This window comes from Trematomus bernacchii, unplaced genomic scaffold (assembly GCF_902827165.1).
Source record: "Trematomus bernacchii unplaced genomic scaffold, fTreBer1.1, whole genome shotgun sequence".
NCBI classification, from domain to species: domain Eukaryota; kingdom Metazoa; phylum Chordata; class Actinopteri; order Perciformes; family Nototheniidae; genus Trematomus; species Trematomus bernacchii.
The window spans coordinates 2,014,922-2,041,549 of NW_022987683.1; the positions used below are offsets into that span (position 1 = coordinate 2,014,922).

The 26,628-nt window shown below is 41.0% G+C and overlaps 1 protein-coding gene across 1 annotated transcript in view; it reads left to right on the forward strand.

Moving 5' to 3' along the window:
- Positions 1–915: 915 nt before the first annotated feature.
- The window catches only part of nrxn2b (neurexin 2b), a 619,828-nt gene continuing 594,115 nt past the window's right edge, over positions 916–26,628 (forward strand). The window contains 1 exon segment of the mRNA XM_034136360.1: positions 916–1,025. The gene's annotated coding sequence lies outside the window, so the exon portion shown is untranslated.

The window sequence follows — 26,628 nt, forward strand, 5'->3', positions numbered from 1 at the left end:
CAACTAAATGCACTGATGAGGAGCATGCATTATTTGGAAGAAAATGTCTTTTTATGCTGTTTTTCTCCCTTTATGGTGATGAGCTCATGGACCCACTGTTTTGTCTACATAATTGCCCGTGGAAATGTTGGAGGGTGTGGGCAGTCATTAGCAAATAATAGCAGCAGTGCACCTGATGGTTATATCTGAAAGTTTGTGACTCATTAGTAATTGTTCCATTTTGCCAGACAGTGTAGTGTATATAATTAGGTTCACAGCTAGCTGAGGATAGGCTCTGCTTTCATCTGAATATCATTATTTGAGGCAGCTGTGACCGTACTTCAGGCCATTATTTGTGTAATGTTATCCTTTATGTTGTCGATATGGGACTGTATAGCATTTATTTCTTTAATTGCTATTGATTATATATGTTTTTCTTGAAATCCCTCACTGGTTTATCAGGTTTACACACATTTTCTTCCACCAAACTATTTTTCACATCTCCGAAATATTGACACAGGAAAGTGGAGTATACTTTTCACAGCATTTCCAGGACCTCCCTCTCGCTTCCTCGCCCAGGGTGAAATAGCCTTCTCCAGCCGGAGTGGGGCGTGTCTCTGTGGGCGGCCTCCTCAGTGCGGTGCCGCTGCTGATGCTGCTGTGTCTCTTCCAGTGGATGCAGGTGGAGATGCGTCAAATCCTCCAGAAACACACAGAAGCATCCGCCAAACAGAACCTCCACAATAAAAGCCACCGAATGACATACTAATTTAGGAGTTTTATTCTGAAAACAAATTCTGAAGTCGCATGTTCTGCCTTGTGGTTGGTATTTCCAGCGGGGATGCAGGTGGAGCGAGTCGGCCAGGACTCACATCTGTCTTGAAGGAGAGAGGGGGTAAAGAAAACCTTCGTTCTGGTCTCCTCTACGCTCTGGATAAAAAAAAAAAGAAACAAAGAAGCGTGAACTGCTACAGATTTATCCAGGGATCTTTACAAACCTCCCCAAGACTGGAGGATATTATCGGAGGAATTGCTGCAAAACACAAGTAAGGACTTTTCTCTTCTTTTCTGTGACTACATATTTCTGTGGGGGGATTTCTCACTCTATACTAAAGCCGTACACATGATGACAGGTGAAGTCAATGGAAAATGTCTTAGAATTAGACTTATCATATACCAATTATTAACAATTGTTGGCTTTGTTCCGCTGAGAGGAAGCCGGCAGCAAACGATGCGTAATGGGTCAATATTTGGAGGAGATTTGGGAAGCGAGTGGATTCGTGTTCTGCTGTTTGTTTTCTGCGGTTCTGGGAGCAGACACGTTGAATTCGGTGTGATGGACGTGTATGTTTGAAGCCACGCGTGACAGAGTGTAAACATATCACAGTGATCGCTGAAAGTCAGTTTTGCTGTAAAATGTGGATTTATTTACGCAGACGGTTATTATTCCAGCTTCCGACACTCGGGGTATCGTTTTATTTCAACAGCTCCCGTTTAGATTTGTTTCTCTAAATTGTAGACACACAGTGTAGTCTGTTGATGATACAGTACATGTGGCCTAATTTCCACACACACAGCATGCTTACTTGCACACGTACTTCTCCTTCACTCCAAATCCCTGAATTAAAAATGTTGCTGGATTGTACCCACCAGAGTCGATCATGATTTTGCCAACATCGCCCTAGTTTATCATTAATTATTTACAACTAATGTATATTTTAAATGCTATAATAGAAGCTTTTTGACGCGGGGAATTAGGCCACCGGAGGGTAATCAGGGTATACTTTCTTTACTGGACAGCTGCATTATAATTGGGTGCTGGAGGGCAGCCTGTCTGGTCTGACCATCTGTGGTGTTAATGCTCTCTGATAAGTATTTATCTCTAAGTTAATGTGAACAGCACGACGTGGTAAAATGCGTACAGTACAGTACGTATATATTTGGGAGCTTTATGTTGCACCGAGTCCTGCTGCAACTGTATGCAGCGACTCCTGCGCCACCGTGTCGCCAAACGCCCACTGGGGTGCGTAACGGTGTCTCTACACAAAATCCCCGAACCAGAGGATATTTAACAAGGACTACAAGCCGGTAGATCACTCATTATGTGATACCAGTCGGGTTGTGGGTTTAGTTGTGGTAACAATAATTAAACAGAGTTGATGTAGGTAAGGTTAGTTCAGCGGCGCAGGGATGGGAGGAGAGGAGGAAAGCAGACACCACATAAGCGTCTGTGGAAACGCTGAGCTACTCTGCCTTTTTATACAGAAGATGTGTTCAGTTTTTCAGAATAAATACGAGACTGCTCGCTTAATTTTTCATAAATATTTGCATTTTGATCACTAAAATCACTTATCCGTCCTTCTTGATAGACAGTGGCTAGGTGGGATAAATGTCAGTAATTCACTTTTTTTATTCTTCAGATTTTCTTATAGCTAAGTGTGCATTTTGATGAAAAGTCTCCCAGCTGTGAATGACTGCCATGAACTTATTGGTTGAAGAGGAACATATAAAACAGTATGGATTATTTGCTGAAGCACACACTGGAAAAGGTAGTGCTTATTGAGTTTTCTGTCCTCTTAATGCAAATGAAGCCCTGTACTAGAAAACAAGCGAGGTGATTTGACTCATTTCCTTTGACATGCCAGAAATGTGTGGTCTCATAAAGCCAGGACACTGTTGGAAGACTCCACTGACACTTGAGCAATGGATCAGAGCTACATTTTGTTGCCCAGTGGGTAAATTCATAGACATTTATCTGAAGAATTACAGCACCAATATTACTTTTCCTGAGCACATCCGTTGTCATATCCAAATTAGCCAAAAAATACCAACTATCAGTTTGGTTTAGACATGGCTCTGGAAATACCTAATAGCTTCTCCTCTTTATAATAATACAATAGGAGACAGAAAGTGGGCCCATACATGATGCCAGTTTTGTTCTCCAAGCTTTCAGTGTACTTCATGAAGGGTGCTTAACATTGCTTTTTTGGGTTGAGATGACTTATAATAATTGCAAATTCCCCTGCAATTTGAATAATTTCTCCAGACCTTTTCACTGTTCGCTAGCGGTGAGTGCAAGAAGTGGATTTGAGGTCCCGTGCTTCTCTTTGTTTTCGCTCATCCCTGTGACATTAGGCTCCTAACAACTTTCCCTGCATACTAAATCTCCAGCTTTTCAACTCAAATGCCATGAGGTCAACACACAATCAGCATGCCATTTGAACACTGTGGAATGACAACACCTTTTCAAAAGCATAATTTGAGGTGTTGTAAATGTTTGTTGTGCATTTCTGTATATTGAATCTGAAGAGGGACTGGATCTAATGATGGAGCTCGATTTATTAGATATTCAGTCTCATGCTGGGTATATTTAGGCCAAGCACAGCCTGTGAAGCAGCTGTCAGATTGCAAGCATCAGTCAGAAACTCTATCCTTTCGCAGGTCAGTGTTTTGAGCAGCTGTCATTTTCCCCTGACAGAGAGCCGAGGCACTGTCTTCTATCTCACCTCTATCAAAACATTGGCCCTCACACCCTCCCCACGCCCCTCCCCGCCCCGTGGCACCCCTCCGGTTTACCGCCACAGAGACCGAGGGATTGAAAATTGTAAGAGAAGAGAATCAGAATGGGTAATCTTCCTGTAATCCCTCGCAAGGAGGCAAAGAGAGCAATCTGCCTCATTAACTCACTCTTCTGCCGCTTGCCGTCCGGCCCTCATCCATCTTCCCGTCCAGCATCCACCCGCAGAGTGGGAGAGAAGAGAGGTTAAAGCAGCTTAGGGGAGCTATAAGGAAGACAGACACTTTCCCTTGCATAAAAAAGAGGAAGGAATTTGATAGAAAGATTTCTCCCTACTCCTCCTCACTCCTTCCATTTTAGCTGTGGGTGCCATTATGAGCAAGACGTGCCCCGCCAGCTCTTTTGTCTTGCCCTTCAATCTCTCTTTTTTTTTTTTATTAAGCAGTTGCTGAGTAGAGGTAGAACAGCCTATGATGGACAGCTGGATTGAAAGACTGCTTTTTGTCTCTGAGTGATTGCATGGAATGATTTGTGAGAGAAAGGAAAGGGGTGGTGGAAAGACAGAGGGAAGGGATACAGTATGGCCCATCGATCTGATCGAGCCTCACCGGTAGGATATCCGTGTCTAGATTTGTACTAATATGAGTCATTCTAGCAGGATACTTATTATTGAGGATGTCAAAGTCAGTACATCTCCTGTCATTCTGTCGGCACCAGAGAAAAAGGGCTCAAAATGGATGCGTGATGGCAGCAGTTGGGTTCAAAGCTCTCTGCGCGGCTTTTAACAACTTGCCTTTGGTCTTTCTAATTGTGTGTTGAAAAACCCTGGATTTTTGCCACATACTCTACTGTATTCCGCAAAGATTGGGTCATGAATTCATGAGAGCTCGCTCGTACATTTGAATCTTGGATGAGGGCTTTTTTCCTCTCTCAAACAGTTGAAAGTAATGGAATCCCAGCCTCCTTTTTAAAAATCAGAGTAACCCACAAAAAGCAGGCCAATGAATTAATGAAGATGTTCGCCGTAGCCTCCAGTGGTAAGATTTGAAATATTTGCATTTCCATATTTTCCGCCTTTTAGGAGGCTCAGCTTGATATTCCTAAAGAGAATAAGGGAGTATTAATAATGGAGGGATAAAACAGGCATTTTGTTTTTGGCCTCACCTCAAATATCATCTCCCTCGGGTGTCCTCCAACTTAGACTTGGGAGGATTTTGGGCTGGAGAGTTTACCAGGACCGGTTTATGTTTCAAGTGTGAGACATATCTCCTTAGCACCCGCCAGTGAGCTGTTTAACCCACATAACTCCAGCGCAACGGCAGCTGCTGTTTCTCAGGTTTAAAAATATCGCCCCAGACTCCCTACCTCCCCACTTGAAAGGGCACGTTCTGGACAAAGCAAGCTGATATTAACACTCTGTTGATGATGATGTAACGTGTTCACCTGCAATCTGACGACCTGAAGTCCTTCCTCTCTGAGTTTGTTGTCAACAGTGGTGTTTTTTTCGAGACTCATTTGGCTTTGTGTCATCATCCACACCAAGACTGTCTCCATCTTTGTCTGAACTGTATCCATTCTGGCATATGCTAACATGTGGTTAGCTGTGAAATGATTCTATTTCAAACTGGAGCAGGTTGCATAACATGGAATATGGGACAAAAAAAGCCAACATAAGAGTTTTATACTCATAATTGAAGAGTGGGTGTTAGTTACTAATCCTTATACTGTGGGATATCACTCATCCAACACTATTTCTAGTTGTGCATAATCATACAATGTGTTTGCATAATACTTCCATATCTAGCTAAACAAAGCTAAGCGCTGGACTTTACCAGTGTCACTTACTTGTTTGGACAGAGCCATTTGCAATCAAATAAAAGCTGATCCCATGATAAGCCTTTTTGTCTCTAGAGGAATGTTTAATGGATTCTTTCTCTGGCCAACAAAGCATATCATGAGATTATCCACCTGAAAAATAGACAGCATTTTCAAAGATGTAGTAAATATATACAGTATAGAATTGTGTTCCCTATTCTAATTTGCACATAAACTGTAGTTAACACCATGGACATACAGCGTCATCAGCCCCACATGTAATGACTGTTTTGCCACTGTTTTTCTTTCTTTCTTTTAAACTCCTCTTCCAAACTCCTTAGCTGACTGAGCAAAGCTGTAAAATATTGCTCACTGTGTGGAACTCTTAAGAGAATTGCTGTGCTCCACCGCACTTTATTCCTCTCCCAGAAATCCATAAGGCTTTTGTCTCTCCTGTCATACAGGAATTTATTTCCAAAGAACCACCCCTGCAGCAAAATCAATACAAGTTGTCCAAAGTTGAGACGTACATGGTAAAAACTGTCAACCGCACAACTCCAATATCGGCTATTTCCAATATCAGAATGCACCTGTTCCTATGGCTCTATTCACTGGCTGGAATTAAGTCTGGATGGTCCCCACCTGTTGGGAGAATGGAGTGAGCCACAGGGGGCACTCTGGGGCTGATGGAGGTCATGATACTGAGAGACTGTCTACTGTTACGACCGCGGCCACACTCAGCCTCATCACGGCGTCACTTTACCTGCCAGGCAATGGAGAGGGTTGCCTATTCTGCGGGCCACAATGGCCACTTCACCGCTAAGAGGGAAAGGCTTTGGCGGGGCACAATGGATCCTTTTTAGAGAGTTGGGGCTGCCTGCATTGGGTTTGTGCAGCCAGCGTACCTTCGTCAGCCTTCTCTCGTAACAGATACCATGGCTCTTTGTTTGCAGACAGCCACAGGGCAGAGAGTGGGAATAGCCACCATTTATCCCATAGAACTCTCTCGTGGAGCGCTCTCAGCAGCCAAGGACATAGGTTGAGCAGGAAGGGTCAAACAATTGTACAGCACCATTCTCTCAGCTGTAATGAGCCAGGAATAGACAAGCACAATTGAGCGATGACTGCTGACACCATTTTGGGATTCAACAGAGAACACAGGAATGAAATGGGTACTCGAATTCAATCACATTCAGCTTTATTGCTTTTTTTATAGTTGTTATGTATCTTGCTTTGATGCACTAACTGTAGTTCTTCCACATGTACTTGGCTTTTTGGCGAGGTACAAATTGAAAGTTTGATAGCTAAGGTGTTAATTTTTGTTTGTACCATATGTCCCGTTACAAACATTAGTTTTAATGGCTTCTCTTGTGTCGATGCAGCTTTTCTTTGCCATCTTCCTCTTTGTCAGGGCCATATGAGGCCTGTGTCACATTTGCCACTTTGGCTGCCACTTTCACAGTTTGAAGGGGAAAAGCAGAGACGTGAAGGCTGAGTGTTTCTAAATGATGGTAAGAGGAAAAGAGGGGGAGGACGGGGGAGGAGAGAGAGGGAGAGCAGAGTCGCAGACAATCCGTCCCTCCCTCCATCTCAGTCCAGCCATTTCAATCCAACCATCAATCCAGAGCTTTAGTGAGACTTGCTGAGTGACTGCTCTGATGCAGTGCAGACTTTTCATTAGTCTTTTGGACCACGTCCCTTGCCATACTTGGATATTCATAGCTGTGTAGTGCACTGTTGTTGCATACGTTTTTCTTCTACACTTTCATATTTTCACATTTCGTATTCACAACCATGCGCAAAACGCATATTTACTACGTGTTCGATTTTAACATCATAATGAAATCATATGTTTTAACGCAATTTACCTTGTTTGATCAACTCTAAAACAAATATAGCCCAATAGTGACACAGTACAGTACATATTTTATTTATTTCTACATTTCCCAGAGGAAAAAAGGAACAGCACATGACTGGACAGATTGGATATTGGACAGGTGAATTGCAGTCAAGTGCAGTGCTAAAAAAACAGCACTTACGTCACTGATGCTAAGCTCTATTGGTGTTATATAACATATAACATTGTCATAGCCAATATCTTTTTAATGAATCAGTATTTTAAAACATTTCTTGTTTAATTTCAAATGTCGGAAGATGTCCAAAGCTGCAGCCACTCGAATCATTGCCCAGATATGAAATAAGCCCAGATCTGATTGTTTTGGGATCGGAGCCACTCTTGCTATTAATGCTGCTGATTGCGGGGGTTTAGCACTCACCGGGTTTCCAAGTCTCCCTTTCTCTCCGTCTCTTCCATTTTCCAAAGGAGCAGTCCAGGATTAATCAGTGTCACACCATTTGGCATGGTATTTCGGGACTGGCATGCATGTATTGTGCCTCCCATTCCGCAGCAAGTCCCTAGAATAACTAAGATTTGACATTGCCCCTGGTGTATAGCAATCTGTAAAAGGTGGGAAACGGGAGGCGTTTGTGCCACATATTGTATCAGCAGCAGAGATGCAGAGTGGAACCCTGGCAAATGTGTTTCCATATGGCTTGTTGCTTATTTACCTTTTTTTATGAAATTCAGATGCACAATACATGGATTTCTTAACATGTATAGGTTAGGTTAGGTTTAATATATCAAATCTCAGTGGCAGTTCCTTCTAAACACAGGTTTATTCAATTTGACATTCTCAGAACAAATTAGACAAGAAGAACAGTTGGGTAATAGTGTCCACAATTCAGTAAGAGGAAAGATCAATATCATCCCAGTGAATAGCTTCCAGGCTGACAGAGAATCAACAGAGAAAACAAGATGGTAGGAAACCAGCAGAGCTCTTAGGTCTTCCAGAGCACAGATGCTGTGTTGAAAGTCGGCCCCACCAAAAACCTATCAAACTTCTTCAGAGTATTATCGATCGAGAGCTCTCTCTCTTGCCAAGCCATTTTCTCCAAGGATCTGCAAGGCGGGCACTTTGCTCCGGTTACCCACTATTCACTCACTAACCCTGCTCTGCCATCAGCCGTGAATCTATAAGACTTAGTCACACCTGTGTAGCCCGGGGCAAGTCAATGAGGAGAGAGAGAGCGTGTTGTTCTCTCCTCATACGTTAACGTCTCCATCTCCTTTAACCTTTTTTCTGTTGCCAGGGAGGGAAAGACACATTAAGTCCCTGCCTTTCTCACAGTGCAGAGGTTTTGATAATTACCAGGTATTTTTCTACATTTGCAAAATGATCAAATCAGCACTCATCAATCTTTAATGGCAGAATACATAATTATTGTTTTGTTATATATAGCCTTGCAAATCAATGCTACACCTCACAAGCTCAGTCTCTGCCATGACATTTAAATCAGAGAAGCAAACACTTCAAACTGTTTGAGCACAACAGATGTGTGCTGGAATAATCAGTCAAATATGGGCCGTGTAAAGAAGCTGATGAGACTCGTAAAATCTTGTGAACAACAATTTAAACTACAGCAGGTGTAATAAATCACAGATATAAAAGAAAGAAAATGCTTTTGGCTAACACTTATTTGTTTAGCTTACATTTATTCCAAAAATGAATTCTGGAAAAAGTATAACTTTGTATTACAGCTGCCATGTTTTGTACAGATTGAAATTCAGAAGATAAGTCAAATCTCAGCACGTAAGTTTAATCATCCGTCAGTTGCAGAAAGCATTTACATTGATATCTGGGTGAAGGAGAAAAACTGTGAATCAGCATACTTTCAAAGAAAATGCCTAGCTCAAGGCTTAAACCTTTTCAGACCACAATGGGTTATATAGAAACAAGAAGAACATGTTCAACAAAGCCCTATAAACTTGTTTTGTGCGTCTGAGACAAGCCTTACCCAAACATCGCATATCATTTTCTTAATATTGTTGCTTTATTTATCTTTGCTCATCTCTCCTCACTCCACTACTTGTAGTTTAACGGTTAGTGTCTGCTCTGAGAATTTCAGTGACCTTCGTTGATGTCATTAAGTGCTTGTGGCATATCCCACAGTGCATTGCCACCTCCAGCCTATCCGGTTCAGAGTGGGACAGCTGAACCGGAAACAATGGGTGCAAGATGCACTGTGGGATAGACCGTGAGGACTCAATGGCCATCAAGGAAGGACATGCCTTATGCACACGGCCCATTGGCACACTTCAGCACCACAGACAGCTCCCAGCACTGCCACTGTGTTGTGAGCGGCTGTGAATTCATCACCACGGACAGTTCTCTGCTCGCATGCATTGTTTCTGCTCACACACACTGTGCCCTGTTCTTTCTTTGAATATTCAGATGGTAATGACTTGACATGAGTTGGATTTCATGGGTTTTCAAAGATGTTGTCAGAGCAACAAGTCATTAAGCCCAAGCATGCAAAAGTGCATGCTTATTAGCAGTTAGTTGGATCATGGTGAAGACAAATACATGAGCTAATTTGTCTGGATACAACCTCTTTTTAAGATTTATAAAAATAAATAAAAAGTATTGACATGAATATTATTTTAGGTGAGGGCATGCAAATCATTAAGATTTCATGTAATTATCACATATTTTTTTTCAAAATAAGAGTGCACTCTAAAATAACCAAACTAGCAGGATGAGACTAAATAGGATTAATTTTGTAAGAAAACCGCATTAATTACACTTTTTTTTCACACAAAAGCCACATGGGTAAATCAGCTAACCTTGACTTTTACAATTACTTTTGTATTGCACAAAACCTTTCAGTTTCTACTAAAGTAGCTCACCCTGGTCACCCATGCTGCACACCAGAGTTCACATGCTCTATACATGATTTAGTTCATGATTTAAATTCCATTTCTGTAGAAAAGTCAATACTTTTAACATTTTTAAATCAATTTTCTCTCTGAAGCTTTAAAATGTAGCTTCTAACAAATAGCAGGTAGATGTAGGAGAGCACATATATCAATAATGAATTAAATCTAGACTATTAATCGTGTTACAAAACTCCTAACATCGATTGGCTCAGTGCAAACTGTTGCACTCATATTTCATCTTTGCCATTCTGCAGAACCTGAAACCAACCTTTGAAATAGGAATCTTTTCACAGAGTCAATACAGCAATAAGGGACAGGAAAGTATCTCCACTATGTTATAATCAAGCTGCATTAACACTCTCTGTACTTCACTTCCAGTAGCACACGTTGGTTTGTTTGGCAGTGTTTTCTTCCAGTTATAATGTCAGGAATTTCTCAGACTGAGTTGCCAGGAAAATCTTATTCATGGGATCGACAAGCACTGTTTATGTTAATCACATTTTGCATACATATTTTTCACATCCTAGGTTAAATTGAAAATATTATAAGTATATAAGAAGACCAGCTAGTATTTTGAGTGTGTTCCTTTAATTTACATGTTCTTCCTCCTAGCAGTGAATTTCTTTTATTAATATTGTATACAAATAAAAATAAAATGTATGTAAATGAAAACTGTAGGCAGCTACATATTTTTGTTTTTCTTTAGGTGGTCCATTCTGTCAGTAAACAGGATTATTCAGTCAGCAGCCGTATTCATAGCAGCAGGGATACTCAATTGCATATCAAAGGTATAAGTAAACAGTCTGACAGTGGCTTACTCCATGCACGTAAACAGAGCGTGTGCTGAAAGGAGAGCCACGCTGCTGAGTCATTGCCGTGGACAGTTATTGTCCTCAGCCAATTCTTCCTCCACTCCCCAATCTCTTCTCCAGACAATTGTTTTTCGAGGGAGTGGGAGTGTTTCAAAACCTTGGATAGCTCCAGATCCTGGACTGCTGCTCTCTCCTGCTAAAGCACTAAGGAGCTGTTCTCTCAGCACCTCGTTTCACACACTACCAGCATACTTCTCACGTTTTGTGAGTGAGAGTGTGTATCATAGACGGCGTGTGTACTCTGAGTTTGTGTGCAGAGCTCCCTGTGGAACAACTGCTGCTCTGGCTTTTGTATGATGAATTAGAGGTGTGCATGTGTGTGTCTTAGTATTTGTGTGTGTGCTAATGGTATTTGAATGGCGCATTTTTTTTACTTTTTTCAATATTTTTCTGTCTTCTGCCTCTACTTTTTTTCTCCATCCTTTTTTATTCTGATTCTGGCTTGGTGCAGACATTGTTTACCTTCATGACAGTACTTACAATATTTTCTATTAACTGCTGTTGCAGAAATGAATGGCAGTTCTCAGGAAGTAAACAACCATGAAGCGACTCAGGCAGCCTTTTTCTAAAGACAAAGGTTGTTTATTTGTGTGTATGTGTGGACTGGGGATGGCTTAAGCTGCCGTTTTTATTAATTATTGACTTGTGTGAAGCCAGTGGGAAGGGCTTGTGGCCCTTGTGGGAAAGCACTGCTATGATTATGTCTGATTTACAGCCCTCGGCTGTCCTAATAATGACTGTAGGACTTCCTCCTCTCCCCCCACCTCCTCTTACCCCCCTTGTCCTTTCTTCCTTACCCAACTCTTCTATTACTTGCAGCATTTCTTTTCTTCTTCGTGTTTTTGTACTTTTTTTCAAACCAAGCCAGGCTTGAAACCAGCATAATAGAGGCTTAAGGAGAGAACTGCTGACTGGAGCCCTTTGATGTTCGGTGCTGCTGCGTCTTGCGTCAGGTAATGTTGTAAATTTAGTGATGAGGTCATGTTAAGCCCAAGCCTCTCAGTGCACTTAAGGTAGCTGCGTAAAATCTATGTAAGCTCTTTTCAAGTGCATACATTTTGTCTGACCACATGTGCAATTTTGGAAGATTTTCAGTAAAATAAATACTGTAGGGATTTATGTAGTACATTGTGAAAGCAGTTTTGCTCAGTATGCATTTATGTGTGTGTGTGTGTGTGTGTGTGTGTGTGTGTGTGTGTGTGTGTGTGTGTGTGTGTGTGTGTGTGTGTGTGTGTGTGTGTGTGTGTGTGTGTGTGTGTGTGTGTGTGTGTGTGTGTGTGTGTGTGTGTGTGTGTGTGTGTGTAAATGTGATCAAATGTATCTTAGTTGACATCAAAATACAAAGGGGTGTCTTAAGTATCCATCATGCAGGATTTACATACATTTTAAAACTGTGTGTCGGCAAGAATGATCACATCCTTTAGATTACCTACGCGACCTTTAAGAGAAAGTTGTGTATGAATGCATTATGCATTTTGTGCAAGTGTGTGACCTGTTGATGTCCCCAGGCACCACCTGTGACCTAAGGAAGGGTCAAATGAGTATGCTGATGGGGCAGCTAATGCCTTTCCCACCCCTACAGATGGTCCTGATAGGCCATGACATGGCATTGGACAGCTGCTGGGTGTCACAGCAAACACAGAGAGAGAGGTGAGAGGGTACAAGGAGGTGAAGGCATAGGGAGCATATATGTGCACCCACAGTATGTTGTGTTTGCTCTTCCTTCTATCTCAAAATTGTAGTGAAAAAGTTGGGGATTTCTTCTCAATCAATGCCATATCTGAGTAAGTTTCTTTGTGTGCATCTGTTAGGGCAATATTTATGCCACCAATGTGCAGCTACAAACAGTAAGAAGGTCAAAGTGTCGTAGGAAAGAGGAATGGGCAGCTTTTAATCCATGTACGTTTTGGCTTGTTTGTGGCTACCAGGGGCAGAACAAGTACAAAGTGGATGACTATATAAAACAAAAAAACAGACAATTTGGTAAGATAGAGGAAGGAATGTATGGGAAGAAGGGGAGAAACAAAATGGCCTTTTCACTTTACACTGTAGGAGTCTCCCAGAAAAAGAAACAGCCTGAAAGGAAATTAGGTTTAGTGAGGGTGCAGGGAGCAACCTGTGGTTTGACTTTGCCTCACCTTGGCTGTCAGTCAGTTGGAAGAAGGGGTCACCTGTCTCCGCCTGGTCCACTCCCTGCTGTTTTAATGAATTTACTGAGGCCTTGGGAATGGCTAATGCATTTGTTTATAGGGTAGGGAAACAGGTGGCTTAAATGTTCACCTCTAGCAGTCATTTCCTGGGGGGAACCGAATAGTCCCTCAGGCTGGGGCTCATGTGAGATTTGGTTAAATCGTATGGGTTTGAATCCAAATCATGACCTTTGGTAGGTGTCCCTAGGCTCTCACTCATATCTCTTGGCCCATACTTCATCTGGAATGTTTGATTTGGTGTTTTATCCTTACTGTAAGAACTCTCAGCTTCACAGGTTAGTGTAGAGAAATGTCCTCTGGTATAATACTTTAGTGAATCCTACATGTGGGTTGATGCTTTCCTCTCCACTCTGTCTGTCTTCCTCCTCCATTGGCCTATTGTTACCAAAGCATCTCATCCCTCATTCATATGCTCCACTGATTATGCTGCGTCAAATAGGCAGCTGGTGAACTCAAGGGGAACAATCCACATAGAGTTTGGATAGTGAGCTGCAGGCTGCGAGGGCAGTTGTGGGAAGTGATGTGGAGGAGTAAGGAGATTGCAGCTATTACCCATTTCCTTTAACATGCTTAGAGGGCACGGAATATGCCTCGAGATGCAACGTGAGCAGGAACGTATCACACATAGTCATGTTCACGACCAGGGTGATAGGCACGGAAAGCAAACACAGACAGAGAAACAGAGGGACTGAAGCTTGAGATAGAGACCTGTAGCTCATGTACAGTGTTAAATGCTAAACATGTTTATGCTTACTGGAGAGCATGGCTTTCACAACCCTTCAGGCCTTTACCTTGCCTCTTATTCCTGAGAGTGGGGGGCAAGGGACTGGGTATGTCAGAGCTAGCTGTAGGCTGCTTCCCTGCCTGAAATTGCAAATAGATCTATTTCATATTTCCCTGACTGGTTCAGTTAAGTAAAAAAAAAAAGGCATGTAACCATTTTCTGATTTTATTCTTTTTATTTCAAATGTTTTCCCTCACGCACAGCGGAGCTCTTAAAATATGCATTGGTTCAAGTTGAGTAATACAATTGACAAGATTGACTTTGACAAGATGGACTGAGAGCATGGCATTCCCTGCGGATGTATGAGAATATAACAGAGTTGCAGAATTATGGACAGATTTTTCTGTATGACAAGTATGTATGTCAACATTTAATGGCAATCCAGTAATACTATATTTGCAAATATACATTTAAATTGATCATTTGATCAGCAACAGGCACTTAAGGGAATTGTTACAAAAAAGAAGGTTCGATCCATTGCAGTCATGAACTTGTACCTACAATCTATTGACGTATGCACAATAGCCTTTGATATTCATTTGCACAAGAGGAACATTTGTTGTTAGTTACATTAAACCAAACGTCAACTTGGCTGTAATAACAACTGGCGAGATCATTGTGATGCTATAGCTAGCACGCTAGTAGCTGTGATGGTAAATGGGTCATTCCAGAATTGGAGGACAATTTAGACACCAACATTTTTGAAAAATGAACCTTTCATTTTATTATTTTTTGTTATGTATTTAGGAAAAACAGATAATAAACCATCAAAAAAAGTGATTTTCCCAGCTAAGGCATCAAATGTATATTTTCCAATGAAGAATTAACCCTGTTACTCTAATTATAGTAACAGGGTTGCAAGTAACAGGGTTGAAAATCAATGCTAATTTTAGCTTTTACCTCAGGAATTAATGCTAGCTGCACAATGTAATGCTATTGTCAAGGAATGGACACACTTAGATATTTAACTAAAGAAAGATACATTTGAAATTAATTTGTTTTAGTCTCATAATTTGAGTAAAAGGGTTGCGTTTGTATGAGTGCCACACTCCTTCAAGAGTGACAAGATTGGAAATATATTACAAATAAAAGAGAGGACTTAGTTTTGGTCTACCCATGGTAGTAGCACATGTCCTTTCCACTGTGTCATGCGACAAACAGTTTTTTCACTTCCTCTGCCAAGCTAAAAAGGTTTCGGTAACAGGGTTGCGCGCATGTTGAGGGACACACCTTCTGTGCAAAATTACTGTTATTTAAAATGTGTTTATGATTTAACAAATTGATTTTACCATTACAAGACACATATATCAATAGAATAATACCAAAAAAGTAAATAAAAACCCTATTTTAAATGTTATATTTGACATGCAACTTGGTCACCAAGAAGCTGGGACAAGAGAAAAGGGCCATTTTAGGGGGTGTTCGAGAGCTATTTGATATTTTAAATAATATTTTGAAACCACTTTTTCTACAACTTTATATGCATCTTGTCTCAAGACAAGTATATTTAACACAACAAGTGCATGTTTTAGCTTTTTGGGCATGGATTATTAGATTTTTTATATGGGGGATATGAAATGTCCTCCAATTCTGGAATGACCCAAATGTCAAAATGTGTGACCCCGTCCCCTACCACCCTCCCAACTATGGTACAGCCCTAATTTTACCTGACGTCTCGAGACAGTGGTTAATCTGTCTTGATTTTGCACGTGCACTGTTGTTTGGGAGAAGTGCTACAGAATTCAAATAAGATACACTGCGGAGGATTGCGAAAGTCAAATATAGTAACGGATATATTATGTACAGTAGGCGACAAGTGCGAAAGGTTCGGTGTTAAACGTCGAAGTTAATGCTAACATGTTTTGAACGTGAAGCTGGAGAAACATGGCGTTTGTGAAAACGGAGCCGGAGAATGTCAAAAGTGCAGCATGTCGTCAAACTGGTGAGTGTTTAATTATCAAGTCCTCTACTTGTATCCAGTACAACTTTAAACAAACTTGTGTTTTTGTTATAATTAGCAACTTGGGTTGTGGTGTAATAGAGAAAACTTTTTTTTTTTCGACGGAGGTTTCAAGGTTGGTAGTTGTTAGCTTAAAAGCACCATTTAATATTTAGCGTAAACTTCGTATAATTATGTCCAAAGGAAATATAATAAAGTCCTTTTGCTTAACCATAAGACCCTCTGCACAGGTTTAATTATACTGCCAATTAAGACTTAAGAAAACTGTTATTTCATGCCAACAGTCATTTTTATGTAAATGTCATTGTTTTCAGTAGGGATGCTCCGATCGCATGACGTAAAATGACGTAAAATACATGACACTTTTTTCTGTGCGCGGCAAAACAAGCTCGCCAAAATGGCTTCATCAGTCTGGCAGTATCTTAAGTGTCCGAAAAAGACAATAAAATAGCGGTATGCAACGTGTGTGAAGCAGAAATACTGCAGCTCCACCCGCTGTGACGGACCGGTGAGCGGAGCAGAACACACATTAAGAGTTAGACCTAACACACTTAGCTATTTTATCTACCTCTCGAACAAGCTAAACTAGTTATAAATATATTTATTCTTCACTGTCGGGTCAGTGACAGTGGGTCACTCATTACTGGATCAGTGAGCTGCAGGACTGACGGGCTGTCAGGAGAGAGAGAGGGAGAGAGGAAAAGAGAGCGCTTCAGCTCATTTCTCCCGTGTTATTATCCAAAGTTAATGTAAACTTGAATAATGTACTTCATTTGAATGTAATCATTATGTTGGTTGTTGTTTGTGGAAGCGCCAGTGAATGAGCCCCATTAACTGAGTTTTAAACATCACTTTAAATGGAAGATCCCCATAGGCCCCGCCCACTCGATCGGATCGGCTATCGTTATCGGCCGATACTGATTCCGGCAATCGGCATCCCTAGTTTTCAGTGATGGAATGTAACTAAGTACATTTACCCAAATAATTGTGTAGGTACTTCTACACTTAAGCATTATTGTTATGCTACTTTATCCTTTTACTTTTCAACATTCTGGAGGCAATTTTGTACTTTTTACTCTACTCCAAAAATGTTTAATGATTGAGTTACTTTGCAGGTATGGATTTATTATGGAATATAAATCAACCAATACATCATTAGTATACATATTATTGTTAAGCTACCCAGCAGTATATCAAGTGATTTAAATAATCCCAACCTTTACCAAGTGCCAAATTAAATACGTTGATGCCAATACTCTTGTATTTTTACTTAAGTACAATTTTGGATGTCTCACTGTGAAAGGAAACAATTTTACTGCTGTACTTTTGGAGGCAGCACATTTCTTGTGTCTGGTCAGGGGAGAGCTATGGTTTTTGTGGCAGTGGGTAAACTTAAACAATTATTTCTGCATGACATAGAATTGTTTTCCTTTGTCAATGAAAATGAATGGCACAAATTGAAAAGTACTATTTTTGGTAATTTTCTTGTAGTTGGCAGTTTAAAGAATATAGTGGTCACGATGAATGATTTGATGTATCTTTTACAGCACAAATTAGCCCGTTGAAGAGAAAGAGAAACTAAATATATCTGCACCATTGTTGCAGTTACAATAATGCAGATTTAACTTGTGACTAACTGCTAGCTAGCTACCTTTTTGCAAGACAGTGTTGGAGGTCTGTAATAATTGTTCGGAACATGTAAGTGTCTCAGAATGGTTTCAGATCTCAGGTGTATTGGAGTTATCGAAAAACAACACAGCAGGATTTTGAGAGCATTTCAGTGCCTCAAACCTTATGGCTCAGCTGTGGTGGCTCATCGGTGATGTCATGACTGGACAAGCAACATCTTGAACATAAAACATGCCAAACAGTGCCGAATTAAAAGGTCATATTTTATGTGTATGCTTCATTGTTTTTTTCTCTGAACTCTGGGTCATCTTACTCAGGTGTGTGTGTTATGCTGCTCTATCTCTGTGCACTGACTCTCAGCTCGCATAGGGTACTTAGTGTTAGTGTGCCAGATTGAAGAATGTTGTTTGTTTTGTGACTAAAGGTGTAGGCTATGCGTTTAAGTGTGAGTAAGGCTGGTGCCCCACGAGGACGAAAACGGGTTGTATCCGCATATTTCTCTTGCGTATAGCCCTTTTTGCCACACGAGGCCGTAACTAAACGATAGAAACGGACCCCGCAAACGATAACGGGTCCAAAGGTGGATAGATCTGGGAACGGAGCGCTCTGGGGGGTCATACGGCTCCGTGTGATCGCCTCTATACGATCATTTTGTGATAATGATGACGCAATAGCCCTGCCTCCCCCCACCTCTGCTGCTCACCCCCGCAAAAGTAAACTGCACACTGAATTCAGATTATTTATCTTTATCTCGATATGGACATAAACGCGAGTGAAGTCTAATCTGACAGGACGGAGACACGCAGCTCCTCTGGCTGTGATGCAGCGAGAGCAAAACACACACTTCAAGTCAGATCATCACCCTTAGCTATTTTAATTAGCCTACCTCTCAAACTACCTAAACTAGTTATAAATATGTTTATTTTTTACTGTCGGCCGGGTCACTCATTACTGGATCAGCTGCTGCATGAGACACTGACGCTGTCAGAAGAGAGGAAAAAGAGAGGACAGGCTCCGTGTATTTTATTATTATATATAGTCGTTATTCATTTGTTTTAAAGCTTAATAAATAACAAAGAAGACCTTTGACCGGCACTTTTATAATTTTGTCCGGAAGATTTAAACTTTTACACACGTTGACCGGCGAAAAACTCTGCCCGGTTCCCTCGGCCCCCACCACGGTGAATAAACATTCATGGGTCCTAACCTGTGGGCAGGAAAACATCATCTTCTGTTGTGTACAGGGAGGGGATGTCTCGGAGTGTAGGCTGACTTTCACAGAGCTGCTGCCCATTCATATGTGAAGGCTTTATAATTGAATTAGCCGAGGCCTTATGGCCTAATGTTGGAGGCACGCTGAATTCCAACGCAACGCTGCTTTCTCATTATTTGTGAAAGGAGGTCGGGAAGAATTGCATGTGGACGTGTGTGTACTAGTTAAAGATTTGGCAGACATTTGATGACGTGAGTTTTGTTGAAAAAATGTGGCTGTTTGCTTTGAAATCAAGATTCATCCACTCTCTTACATTCATATGTGGTATATGTGATGGGTCTGGCTAGCTGCTAGATTTAACTCAGTGCTGGATGGAGCGATGATTGCTTCATCATCAGGCCCTTTGAAAATCTTGGAATGTGAACTGCTATCGGACATGTCCATCAATCAGAGCTCTTTGGGCACTTAGGGAGCCTGAAAACTACTGTGGTTTATCCAGCCAAAGAGTAGCTGTGTGTTCAACAAGTAAATGTATTGTTGTTAAAGGACCGTGTGTGCATTTATAATGCATTTCCAATTCTTTTTGCAACTTTGTCACACTCGCACATAACCGAGTTTGCTGACAGGTGCTGGCTACAGCTAAAAATGTTGGGGCACAGTCATTTATTTCAATTGGCCTTCTGTCAGTTTAGCATAGTTTAGCATAGCCACCTGAGGATTGAGAAACATTTTAATACAGATTTACCATTACTCATAGATATTCAGGCCTGTGTGTGCTGTATTACTCTCAGATAAAATACTGCAGCATATCCATCGAATTCCCTTACAGTTCCATTCAGCTGCATTTTCTGTTCTTTTGGGCATCACCACTCTGCTGCTGGATGTAAAAGGCAATATGTGCATTTGCATGTCATTGCTTTTGCATTTATTTATTGACTGATTTTACCAGCTTTCCTCTTTGCATTGGAACCTACCAGCGGGGATCACACAAAATACGCTTAAGACACATTTGTGCTTCAGACAGTGCGGCAGCGTTCACCTTTAATGGCCTACAATTGGATTTGTATAGAGAGACGGTGGTACTGTGAAGTATGTCGATGTGTATAATGAGGATTAAATCACAGATGGGTCGGGAGCATATCCGAGTACAATGTTGAGAGGTATTGCTGTGGTTTGGATTTAATGCGTGCCGTGCACACTTGCACACTGATGGATACCTTACATTTAAGGCCTCATAGCAGAGCAATGCATGGGTACGATTTTATTGTACCTCCTTTTTCACAAACGGGACATCTTGTGAGTTATATGTTGCAATTAAAATGAAGTAAAAGTTCACTGGAATTGATTCACATGAGGCATGTAGGCTAATCTAAGGCCTTGTCTAAAACTGTGTATGATGTGCAAAAGTATGAGTGCATAGACAAATACGCGCTTTTAACTTTGTCATCACACATATACTAATGTATGGTTCATGTGAAAGCAACAACTAACAATATAAACATGCGCAACACACCAATATAAAAAAAGAAGCCCTATATAATTGTTTAGTTTTTAAATGTTAAGTCTGTTAAACGTTGTATTTGGTGAATGAATGCACACATTGCATGACTTTTAAAGAACAAGGCTTCTCAATTGGAAACCTTGTGGATTGTATTTGAGGGTTAACATGATAGGAAAGGTTAGCTCACAGGGGAGGTGTAGAAATTAAACTTTATTTTAATTTGATCAAACGTGTCTAGCAACAGAATCCTACTTGCAAGTTTATTTTTGGCGAGGCATAAGGGAAGAGGAAGTGGACAAGGATGAAAGGGCTTCGACAGAGAGGCCATTTAAGGTGGAACCTAAATTCACTTCGGTAATTGTAACTTCCACAAAAGCAATCTATGATGGTGAGTCCTGCAGGACAGATGGACACAGACAATTGCTATCACTTGATAATACAAATAATATTCATATAAAAAGCTTGTGCTTTACAGTCTCTTTGGCTCTCTCTCAAAAACAGGCCAGTGCTTCTCTGACTGTCTGTTGTGTACAGTATGTCCTTCCCCCACTCAGTGTGTTTTAACACTCTTGTTTCAAGGCAAATGGAGCTTGGGGGTATTTTTACTCTCTTATGCAGTGGGTTTGTTTAATTTCTGGGGCATCCAGGAGAGGGGACAAGAGTCTATCTACTCTGTCTCTACCTCTTTGTCCCTATCTCTGTTGCCAGTGTTCTATTTTTGTTTATCTCTCAGATTCCACTTCTCCTTAATTCAATGTACTCTTTGTTATTGCCTTACATTTTAAATGAATATTGCTAGAAAATCTAAATACAACTGAATAAAATACAAATAAATTGCTCATAACATTAACATGTTTATTTGTATGACTTTGTGTGAATGTGTTTGGGATTGTTAAATGGAAAAAGCTTAATGCTTATTTTTCATATTACAGTGACTACTCCGTTTATAGTGTGAATGTGGATAGGGTATTTTTTTTGATAACAAAAAAATGAAAAGCATTTTATTAATGTTTAAATAATAAGTCAATATAAACTAGACAAGCAACTAACACAGCCTGTCTTTCCCCTCTCTGGGAAGCATCACCCACAGTTTGGCACGGTTTGGTTTGGCAAATAACTAATCTGTTTATATAATCTGCAGCAAGTCATTATGGCCTCCTGCCGCTTGGGCGACATTTCCCTCCCTGTGTGGCGTTCCCGGGGACATTCATCAAATGCCTAATGGCCAAAAACAGGGGCAAGGCCACACTCCTCGAGACTTGTTGATTTGGCAAATATGTTAACGTTTACAGATGGGAGGAAGACGAAGGCCAATAAAATCCAATAAGTCACTATTTCTGTCCTTGGCATCCCCCTTATACCGACACATTTGCATATCATTGTTGAGATGAGGAGAGCTTCCACAACATTTCCCAAAAATGTTTGTTTTGAAATACATACTTTCCCTTCTATCTTTGACTCTTCTGAAGTGGATTGACATAATGCCAACATTTGTTGAGAAGTGTAAAGCCCGCGTCACACTGTCCCGAAATTGACACCAGATGGACACACGAATATGGAATTGTGAATTTCGCACGAAGATGGCCCCGAACTTGGTCAACAGCCAAGCAACAGCCGAAGCAAGTACGATGCCTACAGAAGGCCACACGATGGCACCCGAACCACACACGAAAATATGGTCGTGGATGTTACTGATGATTTAGAATGTCTCCAGACTCAACGTAAGAGCTTGTGCCTCTTCAGGGGGGGGGGGGGGTGATAACATTTAAACATACACTTTATTCTTTACTTTCTCCGTCTTTATATGTAAATGAGAAGATATTACTTATCTCCGTCATGTTTCCATAGCAACAACAACTTCCTGTCAACAGCGTAAACTCGCCTTCAAAATAAAAGCATCTAAATAAAACAGGAAGTTAACCTAAATTACATTTAACCTGTTCCACTCTGAGCCTGTTTTTCAGGTCTCAGGCTCGAAAATGACATTCCCAGAACAAATGACCATATCTTCCCTTCTAAAAGGGTTAAATTAATAATCTTTTCTCAAAGTAATGATAAACCTGTGAGTTGGATGTAGAAGTGTCAGAATCAATATAAATGTTTTTTATTTTAAAGAAAATTCAGATTTTACATAGTAAAAAACTGTAAATTATAGTGTCCGTCCAAAAATTATTTTTTACAGATAGTGAAAACTACCCTTGGATGATGGGTTAGTAGACTAAAAGCTTTAGGAATCCAAAGTACAACATATAATAAGTACCCTGTATCAAGATTGATGCAAAACAAGTGAAATTTGACCTTTTTAGAGAGATTTAGCCAAAAACTGGGCCATCTGGGGTCATTTGGGTGGATTTGACCTATCTCTGGCCCCCCTTGCTCGATCTGGTTGGTTGACATACCCTTGTGACCGTTAGAGCCAATAGAATCGAAGGAGGATACTTACATAGACACACATTGTAAAGAAAAAATGTTGCCGCTTCGCGTGTGGAAAGCGAAACTAAACTGGAGGAATGTCTCCTGGAGTTTGGAAACTAAAACGCAGTTGTATTGCTTATGGATTATCAGAAATAATTTCAAAGAAGGCACAGACACATAGGATGAACCTATGGATTAACTGCAGCATCGTTTTTTTATCGTTTTAATGCCATTGAAGACCACTTTTGACCAAGGTAAGATATATTTACGTGTTTAGCTTCTTAGCTCCACATGTGATGATGTACGCTTTCGTTGATAGCGTCGCGAATGTTTATCACTGAGTGTTGAGGTGGGCACCGTTAGATTCAGTGTCTCCAGGACACCAAAAAATAGTGTTTGGTTGTGCATCTAGGATAAGTAATAAGGGAGTTCTGAGTGAGTTTATGTGTCTTAGTCGGTCCCGTTTTTTCGATCGAGGCTAATTCAGAGGCTGAGTGCTAGCATTGTGGGTTTTTTTTGAAAAAAAAAATTAAAAAGATCAGTTAGCTGAGTTTCTTCCCGTTACATGGATATAACACATTCATAGTTTTATTCAATATTAAGATTCCTTAGACGTTGTTTCCTGCAAATGACGCGTTTATCCGCCCGGTACCGGGGGGAAGGCGTGAAACAGGTTAAGACATACAACTGCAACGAAAGTAACACAAACAATGTAATATCCTTTTCAGTTTCACAGAACACAAATTGGGTTATTATGAAATAAATGCAATCGCGATGTCATCGTACTATAATACGATGGCTACACGACGGCATTGCGAGGGCTTCACGTAGTCGTGTTGCCTTCCTAAGACAATCGGGCAGCTTCTTGTTTCCTTCGTATTGTCTTCGTGAGGCGAAAAATGCCCGATGGCACCGATGATCACACGAAGTAAAGACGAAGATGACACGATTTGACAAGATGCCCTCACGAGTGCCTTACGAAGGGCAAAATAGACACACGAATTCAACACGAAAATGAACCTTCGCAAGGTCCTTCGGCAATTTTTTGGCATGCCAAAGATTTTGCCACCGCTCACGAAGTTGCTGCCGGAGCCTGAGAAACTGCACCGGCGGTCATACGATGGCTTAAGATGCCCTCACGAATGGCCCGATGTTACGATCAGACCCGAATTTGAACATTTCCTTTATCGTGTGTCCATCTGGTGTCAATTTCGGGACAGTGTGATGCGGGCTTTAAGGAATTCAGCATATCTCTTAGCTCAACTTCCTTGCAGTTTTCTATTAATTCCTCGTGATATTACTGTTGCGCTAGAATTACTGAAGTCTTTTACAAGGATGGAAAAGGGAGTTACAAAATAGCTGATATCACCACATCTGCTTAATGCTTGACACCAAGACTGAATATGAGTGGCAGTTCAATTTTAATCAGCAGTGATCATCTTGGTAAACAGTGCACAGGGATGGGATAATTAATCATCAGTCCCTCCCTTGTCCTCAATTAGACAACTATTCGAGAGGCGGATGGGAACATTCCAATTGCCGAGTTGCTATTAAGGCAGCATGTTGATGACACGTCATAGTTAAAGACTTCCACCATCCCAAGATCTAATAGGCAACATCTTGTTAGCAGTCCCTCAGTGGATAGCTAAGATGGGGAAAAGTAGCTGAAATGCAAGCTTCTTCCACATACAGTATGTGAGTGGTTGTGCATTCAAGTTGCTTTTCCATTAGTGGCAAAAAAGAATAAATCAATATGACCTGACTGCCATGAGGTAGTGAATGCACTGCATCAGCATTTTCAGATTGAAAGCAGTGGCACCACTCCCTTAAATCAATCAGTCAATGAATTGATCAATGAGTGGTGGTACACTCAAGCCATTTAGCTTAGGTAACCTTTCAATCAGTTTAATGAGCTGTGTTTGTCGCTGCAGTGATTGACATAATGCAAGGCTACTCGGAATGCTTGGTGATGTCATACAATTTGGCCTACTAAGACCATTCTGAGTAATCTAATCGTTAATTATCTTGCTCCAGCATGATTGCCATGGACCATACACTCTTATTCACAGAGGCAGTTGAGCTCTACAGATGTTAGTTGATACGCTTTCAGGCTTGTTTTTCCCTGTAGACTTGTTTCTTTGAAGAAACAAAGACTAAAACCTCACCCAGCAAGGCATACATTATTGATAATTGTATTTATGTTGCCCTCTAGTCAACTGGCATTAAAGGTGTCCTATCATGAAAAATGCACTTGTTGATGTCTTTTATACATAAATATGAGTCCCCGGTGTGTCAGGGAACTCACAAAGTGTCAGAAAATAAAACCCTCTCTCTTTTCCTCTGTACCCGCATCTCTGAAAACGGGGTACAACGGAGCTGATCCAGATTTGCGGGATGTCTAAATGCATGATCTGTTTGGTATTTTGAGCAAAACACATCATAGATATGTTTTTTATATATTTTTATATATCTGATACCCATAATATATGCCTTAAAATAGCATGATGTGAGATCTTTAACCCTTGAATTCATTTGGTTTTCCAAAAGCCACAGATGGTGGAAGAAACAACATTGATCCTATGTCAGGCAGGGAGGAGACATTTTGTGAGAAGGGAAAGGAAAGAAAGCAGTAACAGAGGGAAAACTGGAATGCTGTAAAAAATGTAAATGTGAATATAAAGAGGAAGAGAGAGCATTAAAAGTAATATGCGTTCCCAGGCAGGCTGGCATACAGCAGCTGTCAGATTAGTGCAAGGGGAGCGATGGTAAACTGAGATGAGATTGCTGAACTTTTTTCTGCCAATCCCCTAGCTCCCTTCGATGGCTGCGTGCGCGGTCACTTTTTCAAAAGGCATTAGCTGTCACTCTGCGTGAACTTGGGCATCTCCACTTTCCCACTGTCTTTTCTCAGTGCCAGTCCCCTGTGATGCTGGCTAACAGTTATTTGGCAGGACAAAAACAAAGGATGACGACAGGGGCTACACCAGCTTACCTCAAATGGCTTCCTGCTTCATGTCTGATCTTCCTATTGGAGTCCAGAGGCCTGTACTACGAAGCCGGATTTTCCAAACCTGGATATGTTTGAGTTAGCCGGTTGGCCCAATCCAAAACATACGCGCTCTGGCTAAACTGTACTACGACGCTGGTTATCAAGTGGATCGCTCAAGCCAGCCGTGTCCTATCTAGTTAGGTGCGCGTTCACATGAAAGGGGTGGTATTTGGAGCATTCGACCAATCTCAAACACGGACAAGCGTACTGACAGCGCAGCGTCATACTTCCTGAATGAAAAGTGAACTTTAATATTAGTCAAATATGAAGAAGTTAAACTTTAAACATCCATGACTTAAACACTTTATCCAGGATAAAAGCCACATAGCTGCACCTGCAAGGTGAATACAGCTGGTAAAAGAAAAAGCGTTTGAATGCGTACATTAACAGGTTTATGAAATCACTGCCCCGTCTAAGACACGATCTGACTTTAATTAGGAGAATTTGACTCAAGTGTTTCATCAACTTAATGTGTTGCTTAAAATAATACTTCTGCATACAGTATGTGACACTGTGAGTGTTGCACGGCCAGATACGGCTCAAGAAGCTGACTCAAATAAGGAAATATATGATAAATTATGATGTGATATGATATGAATGATAATGGGACACATCGACGTCTACACTCACAGTGCCGCGGACTGTACTTAATGTTACTCTGATCCGGTTACTTATGTCGTGGCAGATCTTTAAGTAAGCTTTCTTAACGCTAATATTATAATAGTCAGATTGCTCTGAAGATGGGAGGGGATATTCTATTAATTTTCACGTTCACACAGTCAGTTGATTTTTGCCGGCCGTCTTTCCTGTAACGGCAGTTTTTCTGTATTTTCTTTATCCTGTAATATGACTTGATAGCTTTAAACTCCGCACACGGAGCTCTGATTGGTCAGCAGGCGGTGCTTTC